Genomic DNA, 12,419 nt, shown 5'->3' on the forward strand with positions numbered 1-12,419 from the left:
GGAGGGGGAAACTGCGCCTAGACCCAGGTGGTGTTACCCTTTTCCCTGCGGTGGGGAGAAGCAGACCGCCCCGACTCCGCAGCAGCAGGGAGGCCCTCTCTCCTTCTTTCCTAAAAAGTGTGACCTCTGTACGTGGCCCTGGAGGGATACAGGAAAGGAGGCAGGGAAGAAAATATTATTAGACGATGAAAAAGGAGAAAAAATGAAGATAGAAGTGAGGTGGAAAGAAAAAGATGATGGCAGCAAGAGGAGGCGGGAGCTTAAGGTCTATATCGAAAGGACTGGAAGACAGAAATCGTGCGGGAATAGAGGCAGAAGCTGGAGAGAAGACCACAGAGGAGAAGAACAAGAAGAACAGCTCACATTGATCACTAAATCCGTAAAAACCCTGCTGATATAAAGATGAAGGCACACAGAAACAAAAGAAGAAAGGAAAATGGTAATGGGCCTGAAGGAGGAGGGGGGGCATAATCTCCTGACTCTCAGCAGCAGCAGCTACAACAGAGGGACGAGGCAGCAGCTCCACATCTGCAGCACACCAAGAACAGAGGCTTCAATTATTCCTTATAAAAGCTGCTTCAAACAGGCACAATTAAATTAAAGCTGCTCAACAATCATACTGATGTTTGAGCGCCTTGAGGCGACTTTTGTTGTGATTTGGCGCTATATAAATAAAATTGAATTGAATTGAATTGATGCATTTAAATCCACAGTCACACAGAAATGCAAGTGTAAGCGTGCACGGCTCCCATCATGAAGAAAGGCATGGAGCTCCTCAGTTTATATCTGACAGAGAGAAGCGATCAACTCCCTGATGCTACTGCAGAGACATGGAGCTTCAACCCTCCCTGCTCAGCCCTGCTCCTGTTACCTGATGTGTTAGCATGCTGTCTGTGCAGATGTGTTAGCATGCTGTCTGTGCAGATGTGTTAGCATGCTGTCTGTGCAGATGTGTTAGCATGCTGTCTGTTCAGATGTGTTAGCATGTGATCTGTGTAGATGTGTTAGCATGCTGTCTGTTCAAATGTGTTAGCATGCTGTCTGTGCAGATGTGTTAGCATGTGATCTGTGCAGATGTGTTAGCATGCTGTCTGTTCAAATGTGTTAGCATGTGGTCTGTGTAGATGTGCTAGCATGCTGTCTGTTCAAATGTGTTAGCATGTGGTCTGTGTAGATGTGTTAGCATGCTGTCTGTTCAAATGTGTTAGCATGCTGTCTGTGCAGATGTGTTAGCATGCTGTCTGTGTGTCTGTGCAGATGTGTTAGCATGCTGTCTGTTCAAATGTGTTAGCATGTGGTCTGTGTAGATGTGTTTGCATGTGATCTGTGCAGATGTGTTAGCATGCTGTTTGTGTAGATGTGTTAGCACATCTGCACAAACAGCATGCTAACACATCTGCACAGATCACATGCTAACACATCTGCACAGACGGCATGCTAACACATCTGCACCTGCGGTAGCATCCAAAAGGCAGAGGAAGATGCTAACCATCGCACAAAAAGTTGGACTTCTGGACATGCTAAAGGAAGGTAGAAGTTACCGTATTTTTCGGATTATAATATAATACTGGACTTATTTTTCTACGAAGGTTTGAACTTTGAGGGTGTTCAAACAAGAGAGAAAAGTGTGAAAATCTTCTTGCCTGTCTAAGAAAAGTGTATAAAGTGTGTAGTGAGGGGTTTTTACAGCCTTAAAACATCTATAATAATTGTAAAAAATAAAGCTGGCTACTTCACAGATTTCACCTCTTGTGGGTTATTTTTAGAACGTAAGTACCGCGATAAACGAGGGACCACTGTATACACATTACATCCAGCACAGTCAGGTACACAAGAAGGTACAGCAGAAACAGGTCATCAGGGAGAACAACACCACCCAGAGCCTGTTGGTGTCCTCCTACCACTGCTCCATTTTAACATATTACTCCTGTGTGTGGAGGGTCATTAGCACAGCCCAGAGAGTTACTGGATGCTCTCTCCCTACTGTGCCTCAGGAAGGCTGATCATATCATACAGCGTCCTCCTCACCCTGATCACTGCTGAACTGTTTGGCTGCACATGTGAGATGTTATAGTGACAATAAAGCAGATCGTAGTAACGCTCTGGCCTTAATCACTAACATTACTTCTCAGAGTTGTTAGTGTTTTCTTCTTTCTGTCTCCGTCAGCATGCTTATTCTTCATGACTCCATTTTTTTCTCTTTTGGTTACTGCCTGTTTTACTTTGAAGGTTGTTTTTGTCATGCATTTTACTTCCTGCTTTTCTTCCCCAACTTTGTGATTGTCCCGCCCTCACTGATTTCCCTGTGTTTTTGTTGATTCCTGTTTGGGTCCTGGTTACAGCGATGGAGCTGAACATAAAAAGCTGACACAGCTTGGAGATGTTGATAAGAGGCGTGACCAGGCCTCCCAGTGTGACTGAGCATGTGCAGGACCTGAGCGTGAATCACAGAGGCCACACCCACAATCCCCAGGACCAGCAAACGGGTGAGCAGGAGATTTTATTGCGGTGACTGATTTGTGTGCGGTCAGTACTTGGAGGCTTGTGAGTGAAAGTTAAAGTGTGTGCGTGCGTGTGTGTGATGACGCAGACAGTCTGCAGAATGCTGGATTAATGCACTGAGCCATCACAAACCTCCCCTCCCCCCGTCTGAGTACTTCACATCTACTACACATCTGTCCAGCTGCAGACATCAGGTTGACATCTGTGCAGGTGGGCTCAGTCACATGCTGCAGGCAGGCACAGGCTTTCCTCACACACCTGTAAAGATGATTGTGTCACATCACACAGGCCGAGGGACGCAGTGCTTTTCTCTGCTGTTGTGCTCACAGATCTGACAGAAACTGTCTTTGTGTGATTTCAGGAACCCCTGCTGGGGGTAAGGCTTCTCCCGGTGTGGTGTTTATACTGCCTCTGTGCATCCCGGTGACCCGATAATAAACGTCCTCATCCTGGAGCTGCAGAGATCTGCTGACACGCCGCGGCGCTCTGAGATATCGTTCCTTATCAGCAAACAGCAGCAGACTCGTCTTCACGGGAACGCTCTGACTGTAAGGTCGTTGGCTCAAATACCAAGGTCAGCAGCACTTCCTTACTGCCTCAGCACGTATTGTCGAGGTGCCCTTGAACGTCACGTGAAGTCTTCAGCGTGGCTGTAAAGGCCCCGCTGTACTGTTCCAGCGCACTGAACAATCATAAAACTTTATTCTTAAGCAGAGAGCAGACAAAGGCAGGCCTGAGGAGAATATTAGCAGCAGCTTCAACACGCCTGCAGGATCACACACAGTCAGTCTGAAGCTCAGCCGCAGCTCCACTCTGACCCGAGTGTGTGCGGACCAGAAACGACACAAATATGGCCGATTGAAACAACTCAGAGCAGTAATACAGACACGCCTGACGTACAGCATGGTTTAATGTTGAGTCGGACAGACCTGCGAAAGAAGTTTAACTGTTTATTTAATCTCTGAGATATCAGAATATTAGAAACAAGAGCTGCTGTCTCGTATGTACTTTCTACTATCGGCAGGAAAAGCTGGAAAACTACAAAATCCATCCCCTCTACGAAACCTGCAGTGGGCCACGGTCTGGGTTCCTTTGTGACTGTGACTGACACGCATCCTTCAGTCTGTTATGAGAAGGATTACATGTCAACGGCGCTGCTGACTTGGCTCTGTCCCTAAACAGCCGAGTGTTTCAGTGTAAGCAGCCAGCAGAAATCTTTCCCAGCAGAACCCAAACAGAGCTGAGCCTGCGGCGGAGATGCCATCTAATCAGAGCCATGGGAAGCGGCGCTGCACCGCAGACCCAACGATCCGCCCTCCACAAAGGCCCACTCGGATAAATCCAGGTAAATATCAGATTCCCGGCTCACACCCAGCCTTCCTTCAGACCTCCATGATGAATTGCACGTGTTCAGCGAGAGGAAAGATTGAGCACGTGATGCAGGACCTGCAGCGTGGCCACGCTTCATATTACACGTGTGTTTCAAGAACAACGAGAGAATTGTTTAATTGGCTGCATACCTGTGTGCTTCACCACACCTGCAGCTCCAGCCTTCCATCAAGAGTTCTCCACCTGCTAATCACACGTCTGTGAAAGAGAAAGAGGCGGGGCCTAGCTGACGCTCTGATAGATTTCTGTCCACCTCATTTTTTACATTTATCAGTCAGATCTGGATGTTTGTGCACACCAATATAAATGCTTTTACTCAGTTTTGTTCACGCAGAACAGAACGACCTGGCGGGCCTGCATCTTCTGTGTCGGCTAACCTGAACTGACAGCTCGCTCGTACTTAATGGCGTTCCTGCTGTTTTACAGGGAAACATGAAGAAGTTATAGCTAGCTCATGAACGTGCTGCTAGCTCGAAGATGACAGATCATCACACTGAGCAGACTTACTGTAGTCTCAGATGGTGATGCTGGAAAGCTGATGTAGCGTCAGAGCTGAAACCCCATGTGGAGCTCTGCTGTAAGTGGAAAGCACCAAACGTGGCACTGACATGTTGCAGGTCATCAAACAAATGTTTCTTCTAGTCCAAGATCATTTGAGTAAATACCAAATGCAAGTTTTAATCACAATTACATTTATTAGCATACAGAAGCTATCCTACCTGCCAAGCAGCGGTCTCCTCCACCTTAGAGGGTGTAGCTGTTAGCTGGCACGTGGCCTGACGTGTTGCATAACAGTCATTATACGTGAGCATAACCAATAGTTAGGACTATTATTATTATTAATAGGCTGGTATTTGGTGCATTAAACAGGCTGATTGCAGCAGCTATGCACCATCATAGCTGAACTATGAAAGCATCACTCACGCACCTGAAGTCTTACAGGTACGCTTATTTTCCAAAATGTAATTTTGTCCTCAAAGCAGGAAACCAGAAGGTCAGCATTCCTGATCAGGAATCTGGAATGTTCAAGTCAAATCAAGTGGCTTTATAGTCATTCCAACCATGTGCAACGGTATAGTACACAGTGAAACAACACAGCGTTCCTCCAAAACCATGGTGCTGCATGTGACAGACAATCAACACGACTGTATGAAGAGCAAAAAAACAAAAGAAAGACAACAGAACGATACAGACACAACAGTGCAACAGAAAAAAGCACACAACGTGTGTGTATGTGTGCGTGTGCGTGCCCACATAGGCCGGGCTGTGATGACGTGGGTGACGTCATCTGTTTGTTTTTACACCAGCTGCTGTGCTCGGCTCTCCCCACCAGGGTAGTCGAGAAGGCATCCTCAGCAGGTTGACTCAGTGTCACTCACAAACACACACAGATGGAATTTTAGGAAGCTGTGAGGATGAAGAGTGTGCTGCTGAGGTCAGAGGTCACTGGAGGTGCGTGGGAGACAAACAGATGTTTTCCAGCTGATGTGCATCATCTGGTCCATCAGCGGCAGAGACATCCTCTGATTTATATTCTGAGCCCAGCAGGCGGCAACACTTCTAATGTTACATCCACCAATCATCTGTGACTGACATCATCAGCCTCCACGTCTTCCTCACACCAGGTTAGCGAACAGGTGAAACAGTAACTTCCTGGTTTATGAATATTTATGATTTGGGAATATTTTCTTGCATGTTGCTCAGGGCGTGCGTTCACATCACAAAGCATTCGACACACCTCAAATACCACGTGATTCAGTGGTTTCCGTGAATTTCAACTTCCCACACTGTGAAGAAACTCAGGCTGGTGCTCCAGCAGATCTACACCCAGAGGAACCGCCGACCCTGCAGTTTCTCTGGTACAGCCTCATACAGACCAAACTGGTTTGGTCTCTACGGACCAAACCCTTCATAACAGCCGCCTCCCGCTGGGTGTACGTGTGAATGTGCACTCAGTCAAACTGTAAATGACGACAGCCTGCAGAACAGGAAGTCTCCACCTGGATATCATCCAGATATTTGTGGCTGCGCCATCGACGCTTGGAGGCTTGGCCTCGAATCAGGCTGCTGTCTCAGCAGTGAGCAGGTAGTGGGATGCAACTGTCAGCTGTGTTCAGTTGCTGAAGTCGTTTGTTTAGGTTTGTGGTCAAAGAGTCTGTGTCGGCATCATGTTTGAGCTCAAATGAGTGGATTTACCGTCTCCATCCTTTGCCTTTATTCTGGATCCATCACTTTCACTGAAGAGCTCTGCGCTCTCCTATGCTCTGGTTCCTTTGGATAACAGCTGCAATTTAACAAAACACCAAAACAACAATGGAAAGTTCAGAAGAGAAACTGAGCATGCCCGGGTTTGTGTTTCTGTGGAACAGGAAGAGGCTGTGTGCGGATCCTGGGATCATCAGGCCTCAGTCTGCTCCTGACTCATTAATCCTGCAAATATTCTGAGACACTCATTGTCAGCACCACCTTCTCACATCCTCGCTGCTTCTACTTTTCTGTGGTTGAATATCAGCATCTGTGTCGGTCATAAACATGGAGGTCGGCGTCCGTCTGGCATGCTGCGTTTGGTGATGAGGTGATTCTGAGTTCAGAGGAGTGAAAAATTATTTTCAGCCACAGATTTCATTCCCCACCTCCGAGGAGGAGAGCTGCTCATTGCTCCCTGTTTGCTCTGCAGTCACATGAGCTTTATCTGCTCCGCACAACACACTGGCCCGCTTTTCCAGGTGTGGCAGACTATATTTACCTGAACACATCAGCAGACTCAAACTAGTTGATACTAGCAGAAACATCAGTGAAAGCAGCTTTTCCAGAGAAACATCTGAACCAGGAGGTGATCAGAGGATCCGAGTGGGGGGAATGTATCATATCTGCTCTGAGTGAGAAACATGCTGTCTGATGTTCCTTTGATGCGGCGTGCTGTCCAAGTTTCTAACAGCTCGATGTTAAACTGGACTGGCAGCGTGGTGACCTGTGGTTCAGTATGCATGGATCTATGTATGACTCCATCTTCGGTTTACAGTGCAATGTGTGTGTGTGTCTTTGCATTGTGCAGATAAATGATGGTTTTCATGTTGTGGTGTGTTGGCTTAGTCTCACCTGTCACATGCTGACAGGTGAGAGAGAGTTGCTATAGAAACACTGCTTTAATGAGGAAGTGATGATCTCTGTGACATCAGTGCTGCAGTGCTGACATCAGTTTGCTGATGTCACTGTGGCTGCAGCTTCATCTGCTGCTGCTGCAGGTTTAAAGCTCAACGTCAAACAGCTCTGAGAGGAGAGAAAATCCTCAGCCTCATGTTTAAATCCAGTAAAGCTGGATCCTGTTTCCTCCCTCGTGCTCCTGTAGGTGGCGCTGTGGGAGTGATTCACGTCTTCCTGCAACCCTTCACAAGTCAACCTAAGAGGAGCATTAGTGGTGATGAGTGTGTTCTCAGACTTCTTCTGTCACACCCAAGATCATTCTCAGCTAACAAGACTAACTGAAGCACCATGTCAGACTGCAGCCTCACCCCTTGCTCCCTGACCTCTGCAGTCCTGGTGTAAGACGCTAAACTCCATGCTACTGCTGATGCATCCACCAAGGTGTGAGTGTGTTAGAGAGCACTCAGGCATCAGTAACAGTGCTGCATATATACCAGTCCATTCATTCTATCCGTGATACACCTCAGTGTTAAGACGCAGCAGCAAGCAGACCCATAACGTGCAGAGCACATGAGTATCAGAGAGAAGGAGGATCACCCGCTGACAGAAAGAGCTGCGAGGACAGAAAGCTGACGAGGTCACGACTGAGGAGAGGAAACAAAATGACAGCAGAGGAGAAAAGGTGTGAAAGCTGCGTCCTGTTGTGTTACTCATCGACAAAAAGACTCCACAATGACTCGACAACGGGTGACACGTTCAGGTCAAAGGTGACGGCGTCTGAAAGCTCGGGCCACGAGTGCATGCAGCCTCCGGCCTGACAGCCATGATGGACGGGCGGGGATACGAGCGGACAGGCGAGCGGCAGGATGTCAGATCAGCAGCGCTCTGCTGGTGTGAGAGCGATGAAGAGGAGGATGAAGGAAGTCTCCCTGAGTCAGTGACTCCAGATGTGTCAGCGGGGGTGTAACGGGGGTGGGGGTGGGGGGTTAGATGATACAGGGGCATGAGTGCTCTGGGAGGGGGGCGTCTACCGGTCACCACGGTAACAATCAGAGCAGCAGACTGGACCAAAGTGCCCAAGTTTTACTCTAAGTTTAGTTTAATACAGACCCAAAAAGGCCAGCTCACTGCTTCTAACCTGGTCACACGTTCTCCAGAATCAGAACCCTTCCATACCTGTGCTGCTGTCCTGGTACAGGAGCACCCCTCTCTCTCTCTGTGTGCTGATTGGCTGAGAGCAGCAAGGCATCACACAGTAATGGATAAAAGTGAGAAACCTTCCAACTCATTTTACAGGTAAATGCAGGTGAAAGACGCGATGTTTAAATCCTCTTGGTTATGAAATCAGAGTCGATGTGTCGTCACATCATTCTTGTTTTTCACATGTACGCACATCGCAGCGCATCCAGCCGTCTACACGTCTGACCGAAAGGTCTGTGTGAAAAACAACAGAGGGAAATATTTAGAAACCATTAAAGCTCATGTTTAATTAAAAGACGTTCACAACGTTCACAACGCGTCCATCAAACAGCGTTTGGAGCATCGAGAAGCTGGACAGATGTAGCCCTACATCAGATGTAGCCCTACGTCACTCTGCACAGTGAAGAGCGGCAGGTGATCAGGTGATCTTCACCCTGTCAGCACAGCCCTCTGCACATGAGGACATGCCCCCTCAGTCTTATGGTGTGGAATGCAAGCTGGACCTGACAGAGACAGCTGTACACAACACACTGTGACACACTGGGCTCAGACACACACACTCCATGCTGCATGCAGAAGACTGTTCACAAGATTAATAATCTGCCCAAAGTGAAACATAAATAGCAGGATTCAGCACTGCTGCCAGCACACACACGACACTGGAGAGCGTCACAGTCAGCGCTGTGCAAGTTTTCATTCTTCACTCACTGATAATGAATCCATTTCCACATCAGGGTGGCTGAGACGGTCAGCGCTGACCTTCATGCATCAGTAATCAGCTGGTCATTAACTGGCTGAGTTAACCCGGATTTGACCCGTGCATTCGCATGAAAGGGGTGGAGCTAGCACTGTGAGGTTACATCTTGACTTACAGTCGTTTATGGAGCAGTGATAAAATCACGTTTAATGTCGGTTTTCACACAAACACACACCAACTGCTGTCGTCTCCTTCATCTCTCATTTCACTGTCTGTTTTCCAGGTCATCACCTCCTCCTTTTCCTGCTCTCAGCACCTCCTTCCGCTTCCACAGGTCTGCTCCTGGATGGGTATTGAAACAAAAATGAAGCAGAGCTCAGAGAACTTGGGATGTGTCCACTCAGAAAAGGAACAGAATCATCGTAGGTTGTCTGTCCCTCGTCATGAAACATAGAGTACTCAGAGTATCAGGTTCACCAACATCTGTGTAGCTTTTGGGAATTATTTTATAAACCTCAAATCTTTATAAATTAAATGTATATTATGTGTAGAAGAAAACCAACACTCCGTTGACTGTGGATTCCCGTGTCTGTGAATCGTCCTGGTGTTTAACACACGTGTGTTTCATTGGCTTTAGCAGCAAGCCACCACGGATGTTAGGCAACAAGACGGTGTGTTGGGTCAAAGGTGGTTGGTGCTGAGGTGAAGTTGCTCTACATGTCAGTGAAATTCTTCTATGTAAAACGGGAAAATGTTTTTTTCCATACACAAACCATCCATCCATGCCGAAACTCTGAAAAGCTGCAGGTTGGAGCTGTGATTCCTGCTCTTTGGGGATGTTGCTGGTGCTGGATTTTCCATCATGTGACCAGCTCTGTGTGTGTGTGTGTGTGTGTGTGTGTGTGTGTGTGTGTGTGTGTGTGTGTTTGTGTGTGTGTGTGTCACTGTCTCATGGCTACCAGCAGAGTTATTGATGTCAGTGACCTTCAGGCCCTGAAATGATGGCTGACTGCTCAATAATAGATGGGAATGCTCTTATGGGGAAAAGTGTGTGTGTTTGTGTGTGTGTGTGTGTGTGTGTGTGTGTGTGTGTGTGTGTGAAAGAAAATGACAGAGTTATTGCTGAATGTGAGAAATGTGTGATATGTATGTGAATGTGAGTTTACCTGACCTGTGTTTTGTGCAGCATCCGCAGTGTGTGTGCAGGTGTGCAGGAGGAAAGATCAGCCAGAGGTGTTAAGATGCCCCAGGGGACAGAAACAGGTAAAAGGGGGGTAAGTGTGAGCGGCAGGTAGAATGTTCTGACATTTTAACACTCACTTTATCGCTAAAGCACATCCTCCTTTGTATTTACAATCACCTTTTTAAATGTTCGATTGACAATCATAGTTTTTGGAACTACAAGTTTAAACTGGAGCTCTGCCTTCCTGGACGCTCTGTTAGTACAGTGACCTCACAGCACTCTTGTTATTGGTCACATGATAGGGGTGTCCAAATTCATAGGCTGCATCCTCCTGAGGACCCGTCCTTCACGGTCTACGTGGGCCGGGTCCTCAGAAGGTCGGGTAGACCGGAAGTGAGCGGCTGTGAAATTGGACGGTCTAGCCTTCAGATTTGCGTCACCGCTGTCTCGGTGGAGTTTAATAAACTCGGCCGTCTGCTCCTTGCTATCTAAAATATAACAGCACACTGGTGTAAATTCTCGACCATCTCGCACTTCTGTTTTATCAGTTTTCTGTTTGGTGTTCATTCAGCTGTGTGAAAACCACGGAGGAACCCACCCCAGAGATTAATAAAGTTTTGTTTTATCTAATCTAATCACTTTAATCTCAGCCAAACCAATTTACTCACGAACAAATAAAACACTGAAAAAAGCCAAACAATAGCATTTTTAGGTTATCTAAGTGACTTATATATCACGTTTAACCTGAGTAGCGAAAGACTGCGGTGATCTGAAAATGATGTGCCGGGAGTTTGGCGTTCTCGCCGGCTCTAGTGACCTTCGAGCTCCCGGCTAGCTATCGAGCTGGTGGGTAACAGACGTCTCCGAAAACATCGGCGCACTTTTGCAGATATGGGATGTCTTCATAAACTGAGCAGATTTTCCCAGCTACATTCTCGCGTGAAAATATGTTAAAAGTTTATTTTGTGACAAGGAAAGAGTAATAAAAGTAATATTAAAACTTAGTAGCGGCCGCCATTGTTGGAAACTGGAACTGGCTGGGGCGCGCTATGAATTCTGGGATATGGTGGGCCACGAATTATACACCCGACCCATCCTTCAAATTTGGGGAAAAGGAGGACACATTTGTCGCGTCGCTGTGACATAATCGGCCTACAAATGCAGCCTCAGGAGGATGCAGCCCATGAATTTGGACACCCCCCCATGTCAGAGGACCAGCTCAGGTGAAGCTAGCAGACAGTTAGCAGCTACAGCCACCTGTGTCACCATCCACAGATTAGCCCAGCGGCCCGTACATACTTTGCGCCCCCAATGTGGCACACATATACTTTCTCCTGGGATGAGGAAAAGCTGCAGGGAAAACAACAAACAGGTTCCCCAGCACAGGAAATGAGTGCGATGCTGTATCTGCTGCTGTCAGAGTGAGCTGGGTGCAGGAGAGGCAGAAAGGTAAAAGCAGGTGATGGAGAGCCAAGGTGAAGAGAGAGCAGGAAGAGGATGAGGTGAAGTGGAAACACAGAGCGTCTATGTATGTGTTAGTCATCTGACATCTCCCAGTCGGGTAGAGCTTCACGGTGACTCACTGCAGACACGAGAAAGGAGCAGACATGAAGAGACAGATGAAATATTTAATTTCAGCCATAATGGCATGAGCTCAGAGACGAGGAGGGACCAACAGAAGCACGACTGTCACCTTATTACAGTGAAGGAAAAGTGCAGGGCCTGAAAGGAAAGGTGACGTTACCTGGAGGTTGTGGCTTCAGGTCTTTGACCTCACCTCCTTAGGTTTCACTTTGGTTTGAACCTCAGGACGCTGCAGGTGTGTCCGATTTAAAATCACTGCCGCTGTGTCTCGGTGAATTCAAATGGGACTGTTTGGGATGCCAAGAGACAGATGTTTGACCGGCCACACTGCGCGATGATCAAGGACAACACCGAGTCAAAGACGAGGACTCTATCTGGGAAATACACCCCCACAGCGAGCTGGGAGAGCTAGATGATGGTGACGCTCCTCCACAACAATAAGGCCCGGTGTTACCAGTTTGACCCACTCACAATCAGAGTGGGCTGTGTGGTTTTAGAGCGTCTGAAAACATTTCCATGAACAGAAATAAAAATAATAAAAATCAGAAGTGATGCAGTTTCTACTTGAGCGTGAATCCTGTCTGACCCATTACACACATCTTCTACTGTCTGTGTGTGTGTGTGTGTGTGTGTGTGTGTGCTGTAACACGGGCACAGCTGTCTCCATCAGCCATGCACACGGACTCACAAACGTGGCTCACCGTTAACAATGAAACATTT

General features: G+C 47.4%; 1 long non-coding RNA gene across 2 annotated transcripts; it reads left to right on the forward strand.

Moving 5' to 3' along the window:
• Window positions 1–1,416: 1,416 nt before the first annotated feature.
• LOC109200087 (uncharacterized) lies at window positions 1,417–12,215 on the forward strand. 2 transcript variants are annotated; one of them, XR_003221194.1, is made up of 8 exons: window positions 1,417–1,530; window positions 2,343–2,486; window positions 2,591–2,712; window positions 2,864–3,076; window positions 3,217–3,847; window positions 9,216–9,354; window positions 10,119–10,206; window positions 11,391–12,215. It is a non-coding gene; the product is annotated as an uncharacterized LOC109200087 (long non-coding RNA). The 2 variants fall into 2 exon arrangements; XR_002060296.2 differs by lacking the exon at window positions 2,591–2,712 and having other exon boundaries at window positions 2,864–3,847.
• Window positions 12,216–12,419: the final 204 nt, after the last annotated feature.

Source organism: Oreochromis niloticus, linkage group LG2 (genome assembly GCF_001858045.2).
Source record: "Oreochromis niloticus isolate F11D_XX linkage group LG2, O_niloticus_UMD_NMBU, whole genome shotgun sequence".
Classification (NCBI taxonomy): Eukaryota; Metazoa; Chordata; class Actinopteri; order Cichliformes; family Cichlidae; genus Oreochromis; species Oreochromis niloticus.